General features: G+C 44.2%; 1 protein-coding gene across 1 annotated transcript in view; it reads right to left on the bottom strand.

Annotated features, from left to right (window-relative positions):
- Positions 1 to 27,454, bottom strand: part of dock3 (dedicator of cytokinesis 3) — a 946,041-nt gene that overhangs the window by 403,610 nt on the left and 514,977 nt on the right. The gene's annotated exons all lie outside the window — the stretch shown is intronic.

Genomic DNA, 27,454 nt, shown 5'->3' on the forward strand with positions numbered 1-27,454 from the left:
AATTAAGCTGAATTTTCATGGAAACAACTAAAAGGTTATAAAAAAAGACAAACTGAGTAACAAATTATGTACTTAAATGAAACACAAGAACAAATTAGAACACTACCAATAGGACTACAGTACTATAAAACTGTGTATTAGTTCCTACCAGTTATGAATGAAGGAATTCATCTTGCTGCCATGTTCTTTTGATTGACTGTAAATGAATAAAATCAGCACAGACACCTAATGCAGATAATGGACTGCCTTCAAACAATGATATTGACAATTGTATCCTCCAAATCTTCATTTTTATTGTAACATTCAAGATGATTGTCAATATCTTCAAATTCTTTGTAGTTCCTAACTTGATGAAGTAGTGAACCCATTTCATTTTCTCTCCCAGCCGTTTCTGGTACCTCCAAGCCTGAATGTTTGAAACCGCAGTGAGCAAAACAGTCCTGAATTGTCCTGCTGCTTATTTCTCACCAACCATCAGTGACAAAAATCACTGTTATTTGAACACAGACACATGCAAATGATGCTGTTTAAAAACTATTCAGTCTAAACATAGCATAGCATCTTAAAGGCCACACAAGTGCAGGCAACTGACGCTAGTTAGTACTTGTTCGACAAGTGTCCTGTCCCAATTAAGTGACAGAGCGTCCTGAGTAAATGAAGGGAATCCTGGCAATTTTCTCAATTAGTTTTTGTTCTTTAAGAGTTGTCATGATTAACTGATGGTCCAATTAACCAGAATCCACTGCACTTGTTATGAGTGCTCTGCTGGTGCTACCACTCCTGTTGCTGGTCAACTGGGAACTGGACTAAAAGCAGTCATGGGATCACATGGGAAGAGACATATTAAGCAATGTCAAGACCTTATCCCCTCATCCTTTACAGTGGATATTGCTTATACCTGGACTTTCAATGGACATCGCTGATGCAGATTGCACTTCAATAGAATACTCCTCAATGAGTCCTCAAATATAGGATTACATGTGCAGGACTAAACTGATTAGTGTCTGTGGGGTGTCTGAGGAGGGGTACCACCTCTGGTAAAGGGGCTTTTTGTGTCCATTCTCATTCTCATGTCTCATTCACTTTTAGTCCCCAGCAGACACTCAGCTCTCACCTGTGGCCCTAAGTAGTTGTTTGAATGCAACAGCAGCCACTAAATGAGGGCAGCCGAAGGGCTGAATACTCTGATGAGATAGGGACATTCCTGTCCTAACATATGAAGTTAGCTCCAGCAGACTGAGTGGATGAGACAAACATTGAGTTCCAATGGACAGGAAGGTGGGTCTGTAACATTTTGAGGAGAGTGAAGGGCATGACGAAGCACAGAAGTCATGGTCATCGACTGCAACCAAGGAAGGCCACAGCTCTGACAACTACTCGTACCACTGGACCCAGACTTACAAGGTTGAGTGAGTGGAACTGCCCCAGTGCACGGCTTTTCCACTTTAAAACTCTCCCGCACGGGTTTCCTGTCATCGTCTGTTATGACAGACAACTACCACTAATGTCACCATCTCTCACAGCTTCCTAACCTCAGAATCACTCTAGACTGCACACTACCACTAAATTATGTCATTTATTAGTTTGCTACTCAAGGCCACTTCAGTTAGGTTAACAAGTAAAAGCTTCATGGAGCTTTCTAAAAGCCCAGAATAGAGGCTGTATGGTAATGTAAAGGCAAACAATGGGCAAACATGCTGAGGAGCTGCTATACTATACTGAGTGAGTGGTAGTTGAGCTCATTTTGAAACATGATGTGCAGAACATGGCTATATCCTGAGCATCTGCTGTATTAAATTGAGCGAGGGGTAGCTGAGCTCATTGGAACATTTCGAAATATTAATTGTGGATCATGCTAAATTTACTATCATGGAACATGCCTGTTTCTCTAAACTCTGCCAGGATTTGCTACATTGGCAAACTGTGGGGAAGGAAAACTTGTTTGTGTAAGGGGGAAGATATCACTTTCTAGCAAACACAACTACTTGACACTTATGGAAGGGCTTCACCACCAGACCACGTGGGAAGCTGTGTCAGGGACAGAGGAGAGAAGTAAGGCACTCTACGGTAGACTTAGGACCTGCGGGTACTTATTTAGATAAGTGTTGCTTATGTTCCCTTGAGTACTGAATAAATTGATTAGTGTTTAAAGTTATTTGCATCCTTTTATTTCTCACTGCTGGATCCCAAATTGAGCATAGCAGACACATTTGTTTGTCAGCATTGCAGACTTCCTCAGCAGCAGGTGCTCATAGACTAACGTCATCTAAACTTTTAAGCTTTGCTGCACAACCCAGTATTTTTCCTTTTATCCATAATATGCAACTCCTGGTCTATCATGAGATGAATTACTTCATGATCGATCCAGGATAACCCAGACATTTACATAAACACAAGAGATGCTGCAGATGCTGGAAATCCAGAGTTGAGTTCCTCTAGCATTTTGTGTGATTTGCTCCAGACATTTACATGGCTCCTTCATTGTATGGCAATAACAGCTATTTACATTCATTCAGGAGGTAAAAGCTATCACTTCCTGAAATGATTTCTTATTATTTTGGAGCCTCAGAGCACTGCAGCTGGATGCTCCTGTAACAATATTCTGCCACTGCCTGTATGTTCTCCCCGTGGCCACGTGGATCTCCTTCAGATGCTCCAGTTTCCTTCCACAATCCAAAGATATACTGATTGGGAGGTTAATTGGTCATTGTAAATTATCTCGTGATTAGGCTAGGGTTAAATCAGAGGATTGTTGGTCGGTGCAGCTTGAAGGGCCAGAAAGGCCTATTTTGTGCTCCATCTCAATAAAATAATAAATAAATAAAAGTTCACACCATCATTAGGAACATCCTGAGGGCTGAAAAGCAGAGTGCTGTCAGTAAACTGTGGGTCCAATAGCATCCATGATGAATTGTTCTTTCAGGTTGAGAACTTGTATCAAGATTTGATGCGGGATGCCTGTTTTTCATTCCAGATACCAGCAACTACAGTCTCTTTTTATGCTTCTCTCCAGGGGTCTCCTACTCAAAGTTATGAGTACCTACTCCACGATTTGGTTACCAATTGAGTAGTCCTTACTTAAGGACATACTATATAACAGAAATGGGGACAGAAGGTTAAAGATCAGGTGGAGAAGGAAATGAGGAGGACAAAATAAGCCTAGTCCCACGTCAGAAGCCTCCAGGTGGCTGGGTAGCACAAAAGAAAGTCCATTCTAGATTCACTATTAAAGAAGCAAATTATAATATAAATATTTCAATGAAGCCAAAATCAATATTTTTCAGTCCAGTCATTTTCATTGTACATAGGTATATGTTAAAAAAAACCTTCTATTGTCCAATATTCATATATACAGTGACTTTCATTTGCTATCTTCCTACACAGTGCTTCCAAGCCCTCTCCACAGATCTGCACTCAGTGGCTATTTTATTAGGTACACCTGCTTGTTAATGCAAATATTTAATCAGCCAATCATGTAGCAGCAACTCAATGCATAAAAGCATGCAAACGTGGTCAAGAGGTTCAGTTGTTGTTCAGAACAAACATCAGAATGGGGAAGAAATGTGATCTAAGTGACTTCGACCGTGGAATGATTGTTGACATCAGACAGGGTGGTTTGAGTATCTCAAAAGCTACTGATCTTCATTCTCAAGCTTACAGAGAATAGTGCAAAAAGCAAACAAAAAAAAAAAAAAAAAAAATCCAGTGAGTAGCCGTAGCAGTTCTGCGGGCAAAAATATCTTATGACTGAGAGAGGAGTCAGAGGAGAATGACCAGACTGGTTCAAGCTGCCAGGAAGGTGACAGTAACTCAAAGAACCATGCACTACACCAGCAATGTGCAGAAGAGCATCTCTGAAAGCACAACAACATGTTGAACATTGAAGTGGGGGCTATAGCAGCAGAAGACAACAAACATACACTCAATGGACACTTTATTGGGTGCAGGAGGTATGTCTCAGATAATGCAGGCTGATGTTTAAAAATCCCCAGTTTCACTTTAATCCACTATGGGCTTCTTTGTAAAGGCACTTCAAATGTTTGCAATCAATTACATCATGCTGAACTGATACCATTTGCTGGTTATCTAATCAGAATCAGGTTTTGTATCACTGGCATATGTTGTGAAATTTGTTGTTTTGTGGTAGAACTATAATGCAATATAAGAAAAAAAGAAATATATTTATTATTTGTATAAATAAGTAGTGCAAAAACAGTGAGGTGCTGTACATGGATTGATTCATTGTTCATTCAGAAATCTGATGGAAGAAGAGAAAAAGCTGTTCCTAAAATATTGAGTGTGTGTTTTCGGCCCCTGTACATCCTCCTTGTTGGTAGCAATGAGAAGAGGGCATGCCCTGGGTGATGGGGGACCTTAATGATGATTGTCTCCTTTTTGAGGCATCACTTTTAGAAAGGTGTTCTGAATGTTGGGGAGGCTAGTGCCTATGATGGAGCTGGCTGAGTTTACAACTTTCTGCAGCTTTTTCTGATCCTGTGCAGTGGTCCCTCCATACCAGGTGATCATGCAACCAGTTAGAATGTTGTCCACGGTACATTTATAGAAATTTGCAAGTGTCTCTGGTGACATACCAAATTATATCAAATAATTAGATGAGATGATTTACAGCCACTGTGATGCCTTCTTAGTAATTTTATTAATATGTTGGGCCCAGGATTGATCTTCAGAGATATTGATACCCAGGAACTTGAAACTGCTCATCCTTTCCACATCTGATCCCTTTCATATATAATCACTGTTCTGAGTAAATAGCATTGGCAAACTGCTTCTTCCATGAAACAGTTTTCAGATTATAATGGAAGGTCCCCTGAACTCAACAGCCCTAATTAGTCCTTTGGCTCTGTAAAATCAAAAAGTCAAGTTAGTTAAGCAGCCATGAGTTAAATCTCCCAGGTAGACATAAATGCCATACTGAGCAATCATGGGCAAATGTAGTTCACTTTATTGATTGTCTTCTCTCTTGGGCAGTCCTTTGGGTCTGGAGATGACTTGCTTCCTCTCTGGTTTTGGGGTTCAAATATGACACATGAGCCAATATGTCTGCTTTCTTCTCTTTGGAATGTCAGATATCCAAAATCTTTGGTGACAGCTCTGTAGTAGTTGAAGCAACCATTGCAGAACAAAAAAATACTTCCAGTTTGAATCAATACGTGAAGATAGTTACATATAACAATGGTTAATGGTTCTAGTGTTTTCCTTCTCTGATCTCAAACCTCTGCTGCCTTGTGGCTATACCCACTCATGGGGAAGGCTTTGGGAGTAAACCCCAAGGGGAAAAATCCAGAGCTAAGAGTTCCTAAGCCGGTCCTATGTTGAGTTCAATGCTGACTGGTGACTCTGCAATGCCGCTGTGCCAAATTGTATTGGTGTGTGCTGTTCCTTTGGATTCATCAACTGCAAGGAAAGGGGAGAGCTACTTGCTCTCCATATTGTACTGCCCTGGCTTGTATATCAACAGATCATATACAGTTAGGACACAACATCTACGGTTGACCCTAACCAACAGAGGGCTCATAATTGTCCCAGAAGTACTCCAAGAAAGACAAAATTTTAGCAAGGAGAGAGAACATCATTGAATCTTTGGCATAGGACAAACTAGACTGGCCTTATGTAAAGGGTAATAAAGACACTGGCTATCTGATTACAATGAGATAAGGAACAATGAGCCCAGTCGAAGATATCACCGATGGCATTCAAGGCTCAAAAGCAGACAGAAGAGCTAACTGTTATCATGGTAATAAGAGATAACTAGAGGCCTCGGTTAAGACTGCAAAATATCTGTGGGTGTCAAACTCATTTGGGATGTGGTTCTAGTCTGAACTTTCCTGAGAAATTATTCTTGTACAGTTGGCCCTCCTTATCCGCGAGGGATTGGTTTCGGGACCCCTCGCAGATTACCAAAAAACTCGGATGCTCAAGTCCCTTATTCAACCTGTCTCAATGCGGTGGATCTTAGGACCCAGTGGACCCCGGACCTTATTTAACCTGTCTCAGTGCGGTGGGCATTAGGACCTGGCGGCAGAGCTCTGAATCCACAGTGTTTCTGTTCACGAAAATAATCACAATCGTGATTTGAAATAAAGTGGAAATAATAAAGTGATCAGAAAGAGGTGAAATGCCATCGGTCATTGGAAAAGCGTTAGGCTACAGTCGGTCAATGATCGGAACAATTTTAAAGGATAAGTGAGAAAGGCCCTGCCCTGATGAAAGCTACAATGATTACTAAGCAATGCAGTAGTTTAATTATTGGGTTTTGGGTTTTTGATCCTTCACATCAACCCGGCAAGGATGGACAGCGCGCTCAGGACGATCTGTCATTGGATCGAACTCAGGAACGATCTGTCACTGGATCGAACTCGGGAACTTCCATTCCCAAGCTCGGCACTGTAACAAACGTTTCTTAAGTATTTTATATGCATAGAAAGGTAAAATATATACTATATACTAAGACAAACGTTTGACTAACTGACGCTAAATAATACCGGGTGTACCTGTTCCAACTTACTTAGTAAGAGAACTTCCGTTTTTTTTTCAATCCCTGATCCACAATAACCTATGCACATCCTCCATATACTTTAAATCAGCAGTCCCCAACCACCGGGCCGCAAAGCATGTGCTACTGGGCCATGAGGAAACGATATGAGTCAGCTGCACCTTTCCTCATTCCCTGTCACGTACTGTTGAACTTGAACATAGGGTTGCCAACTGTCCCGTATTTGCCAAGACATCCCGTTTATTGGGCTAAATTTGTTTGTCCCATACACGACCGCCCTTGTCCCGTATTTCCCCCGCTAAGGTACAGCGTTCCTATGAAACCTCTCGTGCCAAAATGGCGTAATGCGAAGAAGCAATTACCATTCATTTATATTGGAAAAATTTTTGAGCGTTCCAAGACCCAAAAAGTAACCTACCAAATCACATATAAAACCCAAAATAAATAACACTAACATATAGTAAAAGCAGGAATGATAAATACACAGCCTATATAAAGTAGAAATAATGTATGTACAGGGTGGTCGGGAAGATGAAGGCAAAACCGATTTGTGGGGAAAAAATCAGCACGTACGCGCATGCGCATGTCATGCATGTGCACACAGGTGCCCACGCAAGGCTTCATGGTCATGGTAGTCTTTCCTGGGATAAAATGTCCTGGGATTTGACTGCTACTTTTGTCCCTTATTTGGGAGTGAGAAAGTTGGCAAGCCTAACTGTAAAAGACATGTTGAGGTGAGTTTAACCCTACTTGAACACCCCCCACCTCCCGGTCGGCCGGTCCACAAGAATATTGTCAATATTAAACCGGTCCGCGGTTCAAAAAACATTGGGGACCCCTGCTTTAACTCATCTCTAGATTACTTATAATACCTAATACAATGTTAATGCTATGTAAAATAGTTGTAATACTGCAATGTTTAGGGAATAACGACGAAAAAGAAGTCTGTACATGTTCGAACAACAAGTGCTGGAAGAGCACTTCCAGGTTTTCTCGATTCACGGTTAGTTGAATTTGCGCATCAGAACTCGTGGATAAGGAGGGTTGACTGTACTTCTGTGTACTTAATTGGCTAATATAAATGAAGGATGGCACATATTTTATGAAATTGTTGGAATGGAGATGAAAGTGTAACAACCAACAGTCCCATGGCAACAGGATGAACATGGATGAAATAGGACAGTTATGAACATGGGGACATATTTTCCAAATAAGAGGAGGGGGTACTGGTCAATTAAAATGTAGGAGTATATAAATTTCTTGTCTTAGAGAGTGATAAACCTCTGGAAGTCTCTGCCTCTGAGGGTAGTAGAGGCCAGATCACTTGATATATTTAAGGTGACTTAGTGTATTAAATGACCCAGATTGTCAATGTGATGTCATTAAGTTGGAGAACAGAGGGAATAGCAGGTAAATGGTCTTAAAAGTGGGTTTAACTTTAACCCAACCCTGGAACAGTTTGAAAAACTGGGATCACAGTGGAAACTTCTTTTAGAAAAGAGGAACCCTGTGTTCAGGACTCAAAGAACAAAGGAAAATTGAGACTGATTGCCCCATGACCTGACGGGTCAAATACTGTGCAAGTTGTCAGTTCTTAACTTACAAGAGTTTGAATGAAGTACAAGTCAGCAATGTCTCTAATGCAATTGTGTAATAGGCATTATAGATGGAGTTGAAGGTGTTTGATTGGGTGAGCTAATGGGTAGTTTGTGAGGTGATGTGAACCTTCCACCATTAATGGGATTTCTGTGTGCTCCTATTGCACGGATTGAGGTTCTCAATACTATCCAGAATACTCCTTTACTCCAGCGCCACCCCACCCCCCCCGAGTTGTCATAGGACAGGAATTTCCAAAAGTCAATGGAAATACTAGCTGCAACTAGTAGTTAAGAAGCCAAAAGACATGTTGGTCTTTACTGTAGAGGGGTAGGGCTTGAAGAAAATATTTTGCAGTTGTAAAAAATATTGGTGAGGTCACACCTCAAACTGTGTACAGTGTCAGTTCCCTTAAGAAGAATAAAGAACATTGGAAGTAGCCTAAAAAGATTCTCCAGGCTACTACTAGGAATGAGACGATTGTCCCATCAAGACAGTCTGAACAGTAGACACAAGAGACTGCAGATGCTGGAATCTGGAGCAAATCAAACTGCTGGAGGAACTCATGGGTCCCACAGTAGCTGTGGTGGCAAAGGGATGGTTGATGTTTCAGGTTGAGACCTTGAATCAGGACTCTCAGAGGCTAGACAGTTTGGGTTTGAATTCCTTGGCGTTAAGAAGAATGACAGATGACCTTGTACAAACAATTAAGTTCCTAAGGGGTTTAAATGGGTAAATTTGGAGATGTTTTCACTTGAGGGACAGTCCCAAACAAGGGGACATATAAACAGAATGATGAGGAGGCTCTTTAGACCCTATGTCTATAGAAGTTTCTCATCTCAGAGGGTGCTGAATCTTTGGCATTCTCTGCCTGAGGGTGGTAGCGGCCAGATTACGAATATATTTAAGGTGGAAATACATAAATATTTGAAAGTTCGAAGAATTGAGAGTTATGGGAACTAGAAGAGACGATGGGTCAAGCTCTGATCAGCTAAGGACACTTTGATTGAAAGGTCAGAATGAGAGTCTTCTCCAGCTCGTATTTTCTTGTGTTCCTTTAAGCGCATTACTTGCCACAATTACTCCTGGTTGTTTCTTCATTGAAACCGTAAGATTATTTTAAAGCTGGAGACAAGCTACTAACACTGAAGGGAAAGTGGATCAAAGCATTGAGAAGAGTACAGTAAAAGAATAAGAATATATACAAAGCTACATGTAAAGGTAAACAGTGCAGGTTTTTGGGACATGTCCAGTAGGTCAGGCTGCGAGAAGAAACTGGAGAGAGAAAACCTGAGTCAATATTGCAGCTGGATGACTTGCAACAAAAATGGCCAGTTTTGATACAGGGAGAAAAAGCAAGTTGTAGAATTCGACATTTAGTCTAGGAAGCTGCAGATAAGATTCTGTTCTTTAAGCTTATTTTGGGCATTGTTACAATAGTGCAGGAGGCCATAAACTGATATAGGGCTGCAGAATTAAAGTAGCAAGTACCAGAACTCTTTGCATTACCTCTATGTATTGAAACTGTTTGGCAAAGCGACAAATCACTCTGCATTTGGTTTCTCCAATGGACAGGAGGCCATGTTTTCTACATGAATGCAGTCCCTAGATGTACATCAAGTACATCAGTACTTCAACTATAATGACAGTTTGCATTACTGGATGGTGAGAAGGGCAGAGGTGTGACAGCAGATCTCCTATATTTTCCTTTGTTCTGCCCATTCCTCCCCCACTTCCTCTGCAACTTAAAATCAAATTGTTTTCTCTTTTTCCTAGTTTTAATGAAGAGTCTTCAACCCAAAACTTTATCCTGGTTTCATCTTCCAAAGATGCTGCTTGACCTGTTAAGTGTTTTCAGCGTTGTCTGGTTTCATTTTAGTTTCCAGAATCTGTAGTTTTTGTTGAATGGCTTGCTAATGGAGTATGCAATATGGCATGATTCTATCACTGTGAAATAAATGGCTTGATTTTGAGGAAACATTAGGAGCGTTTAATAATACTGTATTGCTGACTGGCGGGGTAGAAGTATCTGCCCCGGACTTCTAAGCGATGGTCCCAGGTTCAAATCCAGCCAGCTCCTTGCATGCTTTCCATCTGCGCTGGACATTGAGCTATCAACTCAGCCTTGTGAAAAAACAGACAAAATGCTAAAGAAAGTGCAAGGTTGCCAACTGATGCACCACAAGGCATAGATAGCAACATCAACAATAATCATAGATTATTGAAAAGTTATTGCTGGTGAGGAAGTAGGTGATAATAGTGAACAATCAATAGAATTGAATTTCTGTCTAAGCTCTTTATACAGACAAGGCAGACCTTATGCAAGCTGAGATGGCAAGCAAGAGTTCCTTCACACAATAATCATGGGCTGAGAATGAAAACTTAAATCACTATCATTTGAAAAAATATGAACTGTCATGCAATCACATTTTGTTCTCCCTTATTCTGAGAAGTGAAAACTGATTTTTATAGTCTGGATCCATATACGACAATTCACTGTTTTCTGGCATGAGCCCTGCATGTCTGGAAGATTCAGGTGTCATTAAAATCCACAATAAGCTATTGCCCTGCAAGGGCCAGCTGGTGCCTATGTTGTCACAGATGTGACAGCTGCCTAAGAATGAACGCTTTGGACAACTAGCAATGCCACACTTGAGAGCCAATGGCCACAGAGGAATCTGATCTTGAGGGAGCCAGGGTTGTCAGTCCTGGCTATGCCACGGAGCAACATACTCAAAATGCTGGAGGATCTTAGCAGGCCAGGCACCATCTATGGGAAAAAAAGTACAGTTGACGTTTTGGGCCAAAACTTTTTGGCAGGACCGGAGAAATAAAGCTCATGAGTAGGTTTAAAAGGTGGAGGGAGGGGAGAGGAAAACCACCAGGTGATAGGTGAACCCTGGAGGGGGAGGGATGAAGATTGGTGAAAGACACAGAAGGCTACGGAAGAAAGAAAAAGGGGGAAGGAGCGCCAGAGGGAGGTGGTGGGCAGGCAAGGAGATGAGATGAGAGAGGGAAAAGAGGAAGGGGTGTTGTTGGAGGCATTACTGGAAGTTTCAGAAATCGATGTTCATGCCATCAGGTTGGAGGCTATCCAAACAGAATATAAGGTGTCCCTCCAAACTAAATGTGGCCTTATCACGACAGTGGAGGAGATTGTGGAAGGACATATCAGAATGGGAATAGGAAGTGGAATTAAAATAGGTGGTCACTGAGAGTTCCCCTTGTTCTGATGGATGGAGCATAGATGCTCAGCGAAGCAGTCTCCCAATCTGCGTCGGGTCTCACCAATATACAGGAGGCCACATTGGGAACATCAAACATAGTAAATGACCCCAATGGACTCACAGGTGAAGTGTTACCTCACCTGGAAGGACTGTTCAGGACCCTGGATGGTAGTGAGGGAGGAATGTGGGGGCAGATGTTCTGCCTGCAAGGATAAGTGCCAGCAGGGGGATCAGTGGGGAGGGACGAATGGATAAGGGAGCCGCGAAGGGAGTAATTCCTGCGTAAAGCAGAAAGAGAGAGGAAGGGAAAGATGTGCTTGGTGGTGGGATTCTGGAGGTGGCGGAAGTTTCGGAGAATTATGTGCTGGACATGGAGGCTGGTGGGGTGGTAGGTGAGGACAAGAGGAACCCAATCCCTTGTAGGGTGGCGTGAGGATGGGGTAAGAGCAGACGTGCGTGAAATGGAAGAGATGTGATTGAGGGCAGCTTTGATGGTGGAGGAAGGGAAGCCCCTTTCTTTGAAAAAGGAGGACACCTCCTTCATTCTAGGATGAAAAGCTTCATCCTGAGACCAGATGTGGCAGAGATGGAGGAATTGAGAAAAGGGGATGGCATTTTTACCAGTAGTAGGGAGGGACAAGGTGTAGTCTAGGTAGCTGTGAGAATCTGTGGGTTTGTGAAAGACATCAGTGGATATGCTGTCTCCGGAGATCGAGACAGTGAGATCAAGAAAAAGAAGGAAGGTGTCGGAAATGGATCAGGTAAATTTGAGGGCAGGGTGGAAATTGGAGGCAAAGTGGATGAAGTAGATGAGTTCAGCATGGGTACAGGAAGCAGTATCAATGAAGACATCGATGTAGCATAGTAAGAGTGCAGGACGGTCACCACTGTAGGCTTGGAACATAGACTGTTTCATGTAGCCGACAAACAGGCAGGCATAGCTGGGATCCATGGGAGTGCCCAAGGCTACCCCTTTTGTTTGAAGGATGTGGGAGCAGTCGAAGGAGAAATTATTGAGCGTAAGGACAAGTTTCCACTAGGTGGAGGAGAGTGGTGGTGGAGGGGAACTGGTTAGGTCTGGTGTCCAGAAAAAAATGGAAAGCTTTGAGGCCTTCCTGGTGGGAGGATGGAGTGTATAAGGACTGGACATCCATGGTAAAAAAATGAGATGTGGTCGATGTTTAGAGATCTCTTGCGGGATATAAGAGATAAATTTGTCCCGGTGAGGAAGATAAAGGATAGTAGGGTGAAGGAACCATCGGTGACAAGTGAGGTGGAAAATCTAGTCAGGAGGAAGAAGGCAGCATACATGAGGTTTAAGAAGCAAGGATCAGATGGGTCTATTGAGGAATATAGGGAAGCAAGAAAGGAGCTTAAGAAGGGGTTGAGAAGAGTAAGAAGGGGGCATGAGAAGGCCTTGGCGAGTAGGGTAAAGGAAAACCCCAAGGCATTCTTCAATTATGTGAAGAATAAAAGGATGACAGGAGTGAAGGTAGGACCGATTAGAGATAAAGGTGGGAAGATGTGCCTGGAGGCTGTGGAAGTGAGCGAGGTCCTCAATGAATACTTTTCTTCGGTATTCACCAATGAGAGGGAACTTCATGGTGAGGACAATATGAGTGAGGTTGATGTTCTGGAGCATGTTGATATTAAGGGAGAGGAGGTGTTGGAGTTGTTAAAATACATTAGGACAGATAAGTCCCCGGGGCCTGACGGAATATTCCCCAGGCTGCTCCATGAGGCGAGAGAAGAGATTGCTGAGCCTCTGGCTAGGATCTTCATGTCTTCGTTGTCCATGGGAATGGTACCGGAGGATTGGAGGGAGGTGAATGTTGTTCCCTTGTTCAAAAAAGGTAGTAGGGATAGTCTGGGTAATTATAGACCAGTGAGCCTTACGTCTGTGGTGGGAAAGCTGTTGGAAAAGATTCTTAGAGATAGGATCTATGGGTATTTAGAGAATCATGGTCTGATCAGGGACAGTCAGCATGGCTTTGTGAAGGGCAGATCATGTCTAACAAGCCTGATCGAGTTCTTTGAGGAGGTGACCAGGCATATAGATGAGGGTAGTGCAGTGGATGTGATCTATATGGATTTTAGTAAGGCATTTGACAAGGTTCCACACGGTAGGCTTATTCAGAAAGTTAGAAGGCATGGGATCCAGGGAAGTTTGGCCAGGTGGATTCAGAATTGGCTTGCCTGCAGAAGGCAGAGGGTGGTGGTGGAGAGAGTACATTCAGATTGGAGGATTGTGACTAGTTGTGTCCTACAAGGATCTGTTCTGGGACCACTATTTTTCGTGATTTTTATTAACGACCTGGATGTGGGGGTAGAAGGGTGGGTTGGCAAGTTTGCAGACGACACAAAGGTTGGTGGTGTTGTAGATAGTGTAGAGGATTGTCAAAGATTGCAGGGAGACATTGATAGGATGCAGAAGTGGGCTGAGAAGTGGCAGATGGAGTTCAACCCGGAGGAGTGTGAGGTGGTACACTTTGGAAGGACAAACTCCAAGGCAGAGTACAAAGTAAATGGCAGGATGCCTGGTAGTGTGGAGGAACAGAGGGATCTCGGGGTACATGTCCACGGATCCCTGAAAGTTGCCTCTCAGGTGGATAGGGTAGTTAAGAAAGCTTATGGGGTGTTAGCTTACTTAATATGCAAATCAGCAGGTTCAGTGGTCCGTAGATGGGCGATCTTCCGATCCTTGCAGGCCATGAGAAAGTCAAAGAATCAGTGAATAAGAGCATGGATCCAGCAAAGGATAAAGAAGCATACAGTTCGGTTTTAGGTGGCGGAAAAAGAATTCGAAATTGTGGAAGTGACTGGGATGGGTACACTGGGTATCTCCTCGTGGCAGAAAGGGTGGCAATTAGAACCCAGTGAGAGAAGCAATCAATTGAATGTGCGTACCTGGTGTCCTCGGAGGATCCAAATCAAGCAGCTTGAAAACAAATCTGGAAGCCGTGTGGTATAAGCTGGTGGTGTAGACATGTTACCAGAAAGGATACCTGGCTGTAGTAGCAGGTCTGGGTGAGCACGTGGTCAAATAGTTGGAGAGCAGCAGGGATCACAGTGGGGGAGCAGTGAGAGAGAGTTTCACTGAACTCCCGTCGAAGGGAAGATTCAAACTTTCAGGGTAGGCATCCCTGGAAGAGACTTCACAGAGTAGTAATCACAAACAAGAGAAAATCGGCAGATACTCTAAATCTGAGTAGTACACACAAAATACTGGAGGAACTCAGCAGGCCAGGCAGCATCTATGGAGAAAAGTACCGTCGACCTTTCGGGCCGAAACCCTTTGGCAGGACTGGAGAAAAAAAAAGCTGAGGAGTAACTGAGGATCTGATTGCACTGGACAGTTATGAATATGCACAACAGCTGTGGTACAAATCACATATATGTCATTACAGTATCCAAAGTCCTGCCAACTTGGTAAAAACTACTGTTTGGGAAAATTGTTGTCTTACTCCTGATGGCAATACTAAAAAGCAATGAGGTATCTCACTGTTCACACAGAATGGCAACCTTTGCTTGCTAGAGACTGATCTGCTACAGCTACATTATAAGTTGAGCTCTGATTAAATTTGCTTATCTCCACAAAGTCAAAACCATGCTCCATCAGCTATTATATTTATTAGGCATTACTGACATTTATACTGAGTGATTATCACTTCCAGAGTAGAGAACAATGCTCTCCCATATCTACATAACCTCACAAGAAGGCAATTAAAAAGCAATAAAGAGAGAAAAGATGAAGTATGAAGGTAAGCTAGCCAATAAGAAGAATAAAAGAGCAAAAGTGGATATCAACTACTGGAAAATGGTGCTGGAGAGGTAGTAACAGGGAACAAAGAAATGGCATATAAACTGGATAAGTAGTTTACATCAGTCTTCACTGTGGAAGACACAGGTAGCATGCCAGAAGTTCAAGAGTACCGGGGGCAGAAGTGAGTGTAGTCACTATTACTAGGGAGAGGGTGCTTAGGAAACTGAAAGGTCTGAAAGTACATAAGTCACCTGGACCAGGGTTCTGAAAGAGGTAGCTGAAGAGATTTTGAAGGTGTTATTAGTGATCTTTCAGGAATCACTAGATTCTGGATTTGTTCCAGAGGACTGGAAAATTGCAATTGTCACTCCACTCTTTAAGATGGGGGGGAAGGCAAAAGACAGGAAATCAGTTAACCATTGCCAATCACTTAGTGGTTGGCAAGGTTAGAGTCCCTTATTAAAGATGAGGTTTCAGGGTACTTAGAGGCACATGATAAAATAGTCCAAAGTCAGCACAGTTTCCTTAAGGGGAAACCTTGCCTGACAAATCAGTTGGAATTCTTTGAGGAACTAACCAGGAGGATAGACAAAGGAGAGTCTGTGGATGTTGTTTATTTGGTATTTCAGAAGGCCTTTGAATTGAATTGACTTTATTACTTGCATCCTTCATATACAAGGAATAAAAATCTTTACATTATGTCTCCGTCTAAATGTGCAATGTGCAATTTATAGTAATTTAATCCTTTGATAAGGAAGGCAAATACAATGTTAGCATTCATTTGGAAAGGACTAGAATATGAAAACAAGATGTCATGCTAAGCTTTATAAAGCATTGTTCAGACCGCATTTGGATTATTATGAGCAGTCTTAGGCCCAGAATCTAAGAAAAGATGTGCTGGCACTCGAGAGGTTCCAGAGGAAGTTCATGAGAATTATTCCAGGAATGAAAGGGTTAATGTATGAGGAGTGTTTAGTGGCTCTGGACCTTTAATTGCTGGAGTTATAGACGGTGAATCTAATTAAAACCTATCGAATATTGAAAGGCTGAGACAGAGTGGATGTGGAGAGGATGTTTCCTATAGTGAGTGAGTCTAGGACCAGAAGGCACAGCCTCAGAATAGAAGGATGCCCCTTTCTAACAGATGAGGAGGAATTTCTTTAGCCAGAAGGTGGTGAAGATGTGGAATTTATTGCCATAGACCAAGTAAAAGCAGAGGTTGATAGGTTCTTGATTAGTAAGGACCCCAAAGATTATGGGGAGAAGAGAATGGGGTTGAGAGGGAAAATAAATCAGCCATGAGCAAATGGCAAAGCAGACTCGATGGGCTAGATGGCCTAATTCTATTCCTATGTCTTATGGTCTAAGAGGCCATAAGCTTACTCATTTTATGCATTCATTCTTCTAGACCTGACACTGTACTAAGTGACGCAGTGTGCATTTTAACAGTCATCTTCTGAACGTTTCAGTCATGGCGTTCATTGGATCTCCGTTGCATGTTCTACTCTGGTTTTCTCTCTCTACCAGCTGTCATAGTAGACTTCCTTTTCCTCCTGTCTGACTGCAACTCCCTACTTCTCTAATCAATTCTGCCATTGTATGTGTTTCTCTGGATTTCCAGCATTTGCACAGTCTCTTGTGTTTACACTTTGCTGCCATTATCAAATCAGTCCTTTGCAGAGATAATCAGAATCATATAATACCAACTTTGTGAAAAGCAATTCGCTACTTCTCCCCTTTTCCTAACTAAGATCCCAACCTCTACTTTCTCTAGAGCACCTGCAGAGATGAATATCCCATCAATATAATGGGCAAAACAATGTATAATGGCACTATTTGACTTTCCAATTAATAACTGATCCATCTAATTCCCCTTACTTAATATGCAAATCAAAAAAAATATGCTTGCTTTTAATATCAGCACACCTCGTTCATCTAATTAGAGTCTTTGAATTGTGGACTACAAACATGTATCATATGACATTTTTAATAAAGATGCCATAGACATCTCCATTTATGGACATGATACGGACATGATATCTCTATTTTGGTCTGCACACTTGCATGTACAATGTATAGTCAGGTTACCATTTAGGATGGAGACACTGTCAGAGCTCGGTTTAATTTGAATTTTTGCTGCAATTGCCAAAATAATGTCTTGCATTTAAAGATGTCTGTTTTATCTCATGCACTCTAACTGTTTTTCCTCTAGCTCAAGGTTTTCTGAAATACTGTTCTCACTTGGTTTATCTGAACTGTCACCCTGTATTTAGTGGAAATCACAGATGTTGGACATTAGATACTACAGCATAGTTCCCACAGATGAACTATGATAGCTGATCATAGCTGATGTAAGACTTAGCACAATGAAGCTTCATTTTCTAACTCTACTTAGTAAATATTTAGCAAGCAGTGAAGAGTGTTATTATCACTTAAGAAAACATCTTTAGGCTGATAAAATGCCTATAGGCAGCACTAGGGTCTGTTAGTGCAGGAAACTCTGTGTTTGATTCGCATTATACCAAATACAAGAACATTATGCTTGTAGTGCCAGAGGCATCCTTTCAAGAATTCTATCAAATTTAGTGATTGTAAATCATGCATGAGCCCTTGTTGTGCACTTTATTTTCCACTGGACCATGTACCACTAAAATGCAATAGGATACATGGAAAGGATACAAGTTTACCCAGCAATCATAATGGTCTTGTACAATCTGCACATAAATATACACCCAGTACCTACCTCTTAAATCCTCTCAGTATGAGTCACGTGACTGAAACCTGAACAGAATGCACACTGAAGAAATTGCGAGCATCATGTTCTCAGCATCTTTCTTTCTTTCTTTCTTTATTTTTGCACTTGTACAGTTTGTCTTTTGCACATTGGTTGTTTGTCAGGGTCTGTGTAGATTTTCATTGATTTTTTTTTGGTGTGTGCCTGCGTGCGTGTGTGCGCATCTGTGCCTGTGTGTCTGCATGTGCGTGCGTGCGTGCGTCCGTGATGATGTCTTTTGCATAGCTTTTTACAAGGCGCAGAGCGAGAGAGAGACTGTGTGGCGCGCCATTCCCCACACAGACACTTTCGCAATACTTTTCCCTTTTTATTTTACGAGGTTGAGTTGCGATCTCGACACTCAACCTGGCACGGATGGAAAGCGTACTCGGGAGCAGACCCGACTGGTTTCGAACCCAGGAACCCCCGCTCCCGGGTCCGGCGCCAATGTCGTTGCACCACCAGCTGGCCGATTTTCATTGATTCTACTGTATTTGTTTGTTCTATTGTGAATGCCTGAAAGAAAATGAATATTATAGCATATGGTGACATACACATACTTTAATAAATTTTCTTTGAACTTGAACTTTGAACTTAATCCACTGTCCTTAATGGGCTCTTCTTCAGTTGTCCATCGAAATCTGATGACGACGCCCACTTCTTTAACAGTGAGACCTTTGATGACTATACAGTCCTATCCTGGACCCACAAGCTCTATTGCAGGTGGGACATGTATATGTGGTAGTGGTGGCAACCATGGCTGCATTTCTCCTGGCTCTCTTCTGCTGTCTTCTGGTTGTTCTTTCCATCTCCAGAATACAAACCCCATCCCCACACAGCTGTTGCCAAGTGGTACGGTCAGCAGCAACCTCCTCCAGGTCCTCAGGTCTGATCTTGCACTTCCTTAAAGCATTCTTCAACTGATCCTTATAGCGTTTTCTTCGGCCTTCCAGCTGAGCGTCGACCATGATGTAGCTGGCCATATAACACTCTGCAGGGTAGCCAACATGGGGGCATCCTTATCACGTGCCCCAGCCACTGCAGCTGACGCTGGGTGATCATGGCCTCAATACTTCTGCAGTTGGTGTTTACAAGTATTTCAGTGTGAGGCACCCACTCACGCCAGGTAATTCCCAGGATGTGCTGGAGGCAGCTTATGTGGAAGCGCTCCAAGGACTGGATGTGATGGCTGTAGGTTACCCAACCTTCGCAGCTATAAAGGAGGGTGGTGACACAGACCGCTTGGTATATGGTGACCTTTGTGGAGGGACGAAGGCTCCTGTTTTGAAAGACCCTACGCTAAAGTCTCCCAAAGGCAGCTGATGCCTGTTTAATGTAGCTCTGGATGTCGTTGTCAATGCTGCTATCGTCAGAGAGAATGCTCCCCAGATATTTGAAAGATGGCACTACTGACAGCTTTTCATCACCAACAGTGAAGGTAGGTAGAGTGGGTGGGACACTGGTACTCCATTGGCAAACCACTTCTGTCTTGGTGGTATTGACAGTCAGTCCCATCCTGCTGTACGCTCTCACCACCACAGCAAGGACAGTCTGAAGATCCTCCGGAGTATGGGCCACAAAAGCACAGTTGTCTGCACACTGCAGCTCCAGGACCCGCTCTCTACAGAGTTTGGTGGTTGCGTGGAGCCTCCTGATGTCAGAGGTTGCCATCTAATCTGACATCCACTGCCACACCACTGCTGTCTTCAATCTCGTTCTGGAGAAGCTTGGTAACACGCAAGAGGAACATGTTAAAGAGCACTGGTGCTAGTACACACCCCTGCCTCACCCCTGTGCATACAAGGAAGGGCTTGGACTCTTGTCCTCCTATCGTCACCTGAGCAGTCATCCCATCATGGATCTGGCAGAAGATGTTAACAAATTTATTGGGACAGCCAAACCTAAGCAGGACATCCCATAAGAGCTCTCTTTGCACAGTGTCGAATGCTTTGGAGAGGTCGACAAAGGCCATAAACAGGTCCTGATGTTGCTCCTGGCACTTTTCCTGAAGCTGCTGGGCTGTAAAGATCATGTCGATCGTGCTCCTATTCTTCCTAAATCCACACTGCAATTCAGGCAGCATTGAATCCGTGATGTTGCTAATGAGTCTCTGAAACATCACCTTAGCCAGGACCTTTCCAGCAACAGAAAGGAGTGATATGCCCCTACTATTGCCACAGATGGTCTTGTCACCCTTGTTCTTATAAATGACAACGATGTTTGCGTTTCTCCATTGCTGTGGGATGTCCTCATCAGTCCAGGCTTTGGCGATGTACTGGTAGGAGGTGCGCATACACGTGTACCCTCCATTCTTCAATAACTCAGCAGGGATACTGTCAGTGCCAGGGGACTTGTTGTTCTTAAGGGAGTGGACAGCTGATAGAACCTCCTGCAAGGTTGGTGGTAGACTGAGGTCATGGTAGGAGGAAGTTCAGGCAGTTCATCCAGGATGGTGGGGTCTGCGTCAGAGTCCTGATTAAGCAGGGTGTTAAAATGCTCAGCCCACCTCAGCAGAATGGTATTCTGATTCTTCAGAAGTGTTAAGCCATCTACTGTTTTCAGGGGGGTAACGTATCGATTTATTGGGCCGTAGATGGTTTTGACAGCATTGTAAAAATTATGCATGTCATTATTATCGGCAAAGGACTGGATTTCACGTGCCTTTTCAGTCCACCACTCATTTTGTATGGCCCGTATTGCTTTTTGCACTTTCCTTCAAGCTGCCTGATGCTGGTGGATGACGGGTTGTCTAAAGTTGCCCGTGTGCTTTGTGCACGTCCTTAGGCAAGTTGTGGATGTGTCTGTGTTATCATCAAACTAGTCTTGGTGGTTTCTGCTCTTATGGCCGATGGATTGGGCTGCTGCCTCATACGAGTGCAGAGCTGATATATGTCCACTGTTGTTCCATGGTATTTTCTGAGAGACAAGGTTCCAACTCCCTTAGTTTCTCAGCTAGGATACATCAAAAGTCACTTCTTGCTTCTGTGTTTCTCAGGTGGTTGCAATTTAGCCACTTTTTATTGGGTTTTTGCAGCCGCAAGTGGGGACATACTTTCATATGGAGCTTGGCCAGAATCATACGGTGGTCAGTCAGCACCCTGCACCTTTCATGGCACGGGTGATGAGAACATCCTTGATGTCACTACGTCTCACAATGATGAAGTCGATCATGTGCCAATGTTTCGAGCGAGGGTGCATCCATGAGGTCTTACATTTTGCCTGCTACTGGAAGATGGTGTTGGTTATGGTAAGGTTATGCTCAGAGCAAAGAGTAAGTAGCCTCATGCCATTTGCATTCACCTTGCTAATACCACGCCTACCTAGCATTCCACTCCATATCCTGTTGTTCTGTCCCACCCTAGCGTTGTAGTCCCCAAGCAAACGGATCTTATCATTCTTAGGGATCCGGCAAAGAGCTTCATCCAACATCTGATAAAAGCCTTCCTTGGCCTCATTCTTCACTAACGCCAACATGTGTTTCTGTGAGACTTGGTAGAAAGGTGTCCTTGGTGGCCAATCCTACTTCGTGGAGATGTTGTCCACCTAGGGGGAAACCTTTCCAGAAGAAGGTGTAACCCATCCCTTCCTCTGTTAAAGAGCCTTCATCCAGGAGCCTGGTCTCACTCAGGGCAGCAATGTCAATGTTGTAGCGCCTCAGCTCAGCAGCGATTAAGGCTGTTCTCCAGTGAGGTCTGTCAGAGATGCCATACGAGTCCAAGAGAGTCCTTACATTCCATGTTGCCAGTCTGAGGTTGTATTATTTCTTATTTCGACCGCAGTAGTGGAATAACCCGGTAGGCGTGGTAACCTATCCAGGTGAGTGATTGAATGGACAATTTTTAGGCCACCTTTTCTAGGCCCTTCCCCAATTGGGGTGAGCAGCGCGGTCCCTAAATAGGGCTGCTCAGTCGCACAGGGGTCTGCCCTAAACAGCTGCCACTCAGTCCCAGCTGCTAGCGACCAAATACCCTGTGCTGCTGCCGTGCAGGGTTCTGACTAGGAGCTCCCAGTCCATTCGTACCTGCTCCCGTTGCCAGACACCCCATCGCCTTCAGACTTCAACCATATGTAAGGTCCAGGTATTGTTCACCATGGTCAGAGGTGGAGACCTGCGCAAGGAAGATTTTAAAGTGCCACAGGGGTGCGCCATTCCCAGTAGCACTATCTTCACCATGATGAGGTAAATCCCGGGTGTGTGGGTGGGAGTATTAGCTCACAGGGTGTGTGTGAAGCATCTAGTGTGGTTGTGCTTGTAGTTAGTGCATACTGCATTCTGTATGCCACATAGTGCTCTCTGCTTGCTGCTCTCTGCTTACAGCTATTGCCGCTGGCTAGCCTTCTTAATAAAGGGTGAAAAGAGGAGCCGAGTGTGTTAGCCTCCTCCTGCCAGTACAGAGCTTCTCCACCGCCAAAGCTCCTGCAGTGCCTCCTCCGTGCCACACATCGAAACTGGGTATCTTACGGTCCCAGGCTAAACTACAAGGGATCTTGGAGCAGCAGTGCACCCTAGAGACGTGGCCTGCAGGCCCACCACTGTGTGGACACGCCCTGGCGCCCGTCAACCACTGTCCCAACTATGGGAAAATAGCCCCACTGCATTGTGGTACGTCTGTTGAGACAAGGCTAAGGGAGCACACCCTGACAGAAAAGCAATGCACTGGCGGTGTGCAATAGGCGGGCCTTGACAGACGAAGGACCCGGCAGCCTCCTGCAGCCAAGATGTGGGACCGGTTGTCCTGGGATCACCCTTGCCTTAATGAGCATGGCTTGTCAAACACACTTATAACAGTTGGTGATCCACACACAAACAGGCCTGTTAATCCTTGCCCATGAGTTGGACACCACCCCCCGCCCATTTCAGTGTCTGCATCTGTTATGAGCTACATTTGTGAATAACATAAAACATGGTAAATGAGGTCCATGTATTACAAACAGTTGCAAGCCCTTGTCCCAACAACAACCCCCCCCTCCCCCCCCCCCCCCCCCCCCCCCCACCGATGCTGCCTGATCACTGAGTTCCTCTGGTTTGTGTTTTTTTTTGCTCAAGATTCTGGGCATTTGCAGTCCCTGTAAAAACTTAGTTTGTATTGTTTTTGTGAGCCTCTGAGAATGAGTGTTGTGGAGGAGTAGTTGATGGAATTGAACATTATAGGTTGAAGCAAATGGCTGCACATGCTAGGATCTGTGTGTACTGGGGCCTTGACTTCACTTGTATCTTTTTTTTGTTGCATTGCTCTTGCTGCCACACTCCTGGTGGTAAGCTCCCTTATGACATCCTGCCAGATACTTCAGCAGACATCCCACCCTGCAAAAACTCATTTCAGGGAGGTAGCACTATCAATTTGCAGGAGACTCCCGGAACTTCCGGGAGAGGTGGGATGTCTGCAATAGAGTAGCTCCTTAGCAGCTAGCCAGCTAGTTTAAATAATGTTAGCTATGCTAATGAACGAATGACACCTGTTAAACTCACCTCAACATGTCTTTTACAGTCTTAACCCACCATGGGCAATAGAAAAGTCACTGTTGCAAACAGTGCAGCGAGCAACACTGTCATTATTTTTTACCCCTATTAGGCAGGGGTGCACTTTAGTGTAGTCTGGGGTGATGTACGTTTTATATTTTCTTTTTTTGGAGCACTCTGCCATGGCACGCGTTCTCTCCCTCGTGTTCGTTCTCTCTCTCTCTCTCTCTCTCTCTCTCTCTCTCTCACACACACACACACCGATTTCCGGGATATTGTATATAATTTGCAGGCATCAGGGAGCCACTATCAATATGTGGGAGACTTCCGGGAGAGGTGGGATGTCTGCTTCAGACTGTTGCCTGTGAGCAGCCTCCATGTAGGCTGTGATTGCACAGGACCCCTTTGTGGATATCTTATTCATCAGCCTGTGTGATACTCATTCGAAGAACTTTGATGGATGTTCCATCCTTATCCCAAGTTCTACACCACACATAAATATGGAATACTTGGAGTAATGCATCAGTTCAAGCAGCATCTTTGAAGCCAAAAGATGCAAGCTAACACTTTGGATTGAGATACTGAGATGGAAGAAGAGAAGTTGACAGCATACAGCAGTGTGAGGAGATAAGATAGAGGCTGGTAGGTTATAGGTGGAACCAGACGGCCAGGGGCTATAGGCAGAGAAACCATGTTGATGAGGATGAAGAGAGATTAACTAAGGGAGAAGGAAACTAGGAGCTTAAGTCTGTGTGGGAGGAAGGTGATTAACTTAAATTGAAAAGTTCAATGTTCATACAACTGGGTTGTGAGATATCCCAGAGGAATATGAAATATTGTTCTTCCAGTATGCACGACCTCTGCAGTAATGAAGGAGGCTGATGGGTGGCTGAGGGAGTGGGAGGAAAAGTTAAAATGACATTCAGCTAGAAACAATTGCAAGTGTCTTGCAAAATGCTCGCCTAGTCTATGTTTGGCCTGAGGTCATATTATAAGCATACTAGGTTAGAAGAGTTGCAGGTGAATTTCTGCTTAGGTCCACAGATGGTGGTGAGGGAGCAGGTGAAGGGGCAGGTATAGCACACAGATGGTGATGAGGGAGGAGGCGAAGGGGCAGGTATAGCACCACCTACGGTTGCAGGTGAAAGTGCAAGGAAACTGGTGGAGTAGGTAAGAAAGGGTAAGCAGACCAGGGAGTCACAGAGCGCAGTCCCTACAAAAAACAGATCAGTGAGGGAGGAGGCAAAGGTACAGCTGGTGGTGGGATCACATTAGAACTAGTGGAAATGGTCGAGGATGATGTGCTGGATGAGGAAGCTGGATGTGTAAAAGGGTAGAGTCAAGGAACTCTGTTGGTGTTCTGTTTTTAGGGTGGGGGGGGTAGAGGAGGAGGTGAAGCAGACACTGGGAAACAGAGGAAATGCTCCCCTACAGTAGGCATTCTGTACAAAGCACTATAGTATACAGCTCGTAGCAGTGATGCTTTTACAGTAGGTGTGCTTTTTATGGTCTGGATCTCAAGGTATAAGTGCAAGCAACTGTTGTCATTAAAAGGAGTAGTAATTAGATTAGAATGTGTTGGCGCGTGGCCAGGTGGTTAAGGTGTTGGTCTAGTGATCTGAAGGTCACTAGTTTGAGCCTCAGCTGAGGCAGCGTGTTGTGTCCTTGAGCAAGACATTTAACCACACATTGCTCTGCGACGACACCGGTGCCAAGCCGTATTGGCACTAGTGCCCTTCCCTTGGACAACATCGGTAACGTGGAGAGGGAGACCTGCAGCATGGGCAACTGCTGGTCTTCCATGCAACCTTGCCCAGGCTTGCGCCCTGCAAACCTTCCAAGGCGTAAATCCATGGTCTCACGAGACTAACGGATGCCTATTATTAATTAATTAGAACACTGAGTTGTAAAAGATAGCCCATTTACGGTCAAAGCCCAACACTTTCTGAAGAAGATTACAGAGAAAGATTGCAACCTCTGGTAACTTTTTTGAAATAGCCAATATACCATACCACACTAATTTAATGCTTCTAAGCTAGTAAACTATAATCTACTTTCTCCATTAGTTCCAATGTATTTTAAAAAAAGAGGAGTTTATGGCTCCCTGGTATGTCCCACCGTATGCTTGCATGTACTTTTTCTAATAAACTTTTGACCTAAAATATATTTACACACAGCAACCAAACATTTGTGGCTAAATTGTATGTAAACATTTCACCAACATTGATAGTTACCAAATTTATTGACAAACCTAAAAGACTTCTTGGAAAATAAATTTATCTTTTATTCTCATACTAACTAAAAAGTCTGATGTTCAGTGGAGGTTTTAAACCAAAATACAAATTTCACCCTAATAAACCTAGGAGGAGAAGATGGTGGCGCGACGCAGCTCGCAGCGGCCACTCCGGTGGTGATGTCTGTCACTTGTTAAGTACGGTGCCGTGCACAATCCTGATTTGATGGAGACAGACATGACAGCACAGAGGAACAACTGGTGAAGCTTCTTAAATGCCTGCTTCGCTGCTGCTGCTACTGTGTGGTCCAGAATCTCCGGAGGAGAAGGCTCCGAGTCCTCGGCTTTGCTTGTTGCTTGGCAGCCGGGGCAGGGTCAAAGCACTCGGCAGAGGATGGTGCTCGGAGAGGCTGTGTCGGAGAGGCTGGTCGGAGGCTTGAAGTTTTTGGACGGACTCAGAGTCCGCTGTGGTCGGGTGCTTCCAATGGTGTTGCATTGGCAAGTTGGCGGCGCCTGGAGTTTCATGGTAGGAGAGTTTCTCCCTTCTGCCACCTGCGTGAGATGTCTATCGGGACTTTGAGACTTTTTTTGACCGTGGCCATGGTCTGCTCTTTATCAAATTATTGTACAGGTGTCCCCCGCTTTTCGAACGTTCACTTTACAAAACCTCACTGTTACAAAAGACCTACATTAGTACCCTGTTTTTGCTAACAGAAGGTGTTTTCACTGTCACGAAGGAAATCAGCGTGTGAAAATAATCAGCACGCAATAAAAGGCAGCGCGCGCCCCGAGTAGCCGCACTCCCCCGGATTCGGAACGGTATTCTCGCCGGCATTGCTTATACACGTGCCTGTGAGCAGCCATTTGCAAGATGAATTCTATGGTATCGGAAAAGCCTGAGAGAGCTTGTAAGGGTGTTACACTTAGCGTAAAACTAGACATAATTAAGCGTTTCGATCGTGGTGAACGAAGTAAGGACGAAGTGAGTTTGGCTTGTGGAAGCTGACGAAGATGATGTTGAAGAGGTTTTGGCATCGCATAACCAAGAACTGATAGGTAAAGAGCTGATGCAATTGGAAGAGGAAAGGATAACAATCGAAACCGAATGCAGTAGCGAACTGAACGTGAAGCAACTGCGTGAGATTTTCGCGGCAATGATAAAGTACGCCTTTAATTTTGAAAGGGTACGTCAGTTTAGGGGATATTTGCAAGATGGTTTGAGTGCTTACAAAGAACTGTATGATAGAAAAATGCGCGAGGCTCAGCAGTCAAGCAAGCCTTCCACATTAGCCACAGCAGACGACGAACCTCGACCTTTGACATCGAGGCAGGCAGACATAGGAGAAGGTGACCTGCCTACCCTCATGGAAACAAACGACGATGAGATGGCACCCCAGTGTCCCACCACCCCAACCCCCGGGCCCAGGACAGATACCGATTCGCAGAGAATGCAGAGGTAGCCGGGAGGCACACAGCACATCTTTAAGAAAAAAGCCGAAATAAACATGCTAATTAATTAGGTGCCACCCGACACGTAATTGTCGGCCCAGATCGGAGGTGACGCAATGGGCACTGATCTGGGCCGACAATTACGTGCCGGGCGGCACCTAATTAATTAGCATGATTATTTCGGCTTTTTTTCTTAAAGGTGTGCTGTGTGCCTCCCAGCTACCGCTGGACCCCTGCGTGCTTCGCGGCAATGTATCGGTCAGCGGCCTGGAGGGTGGGGGCCACTGCACCACCCAAACCTGCGACAACTCAGCCTAACACACCACCATCAGTGTGCTCGGCGCTGTCCCAATTCTGGTAAGTGATACTACACTGTACATACATTATTTCTACTTTATATCAGCTGTGTATTTTTACGTGATATTTGGTATGATTTGG

The sequence above is a fragment of the Mobula birostris genome, chromosome 16 (assembly GCF_030028105.1).
Source record: "Mobula birostris isolate sMobBir1 chromosome 16, sMobBir1.hap1, whole genome shotgun sequence".
NCBI classification, from domain to species: domain Eukaryota; kingdom Metazoa; phylum Chordata; class Chondrichthyes; order Myliobatiformes; family Myliobatidae; genus Mobula; species Mobula birostris.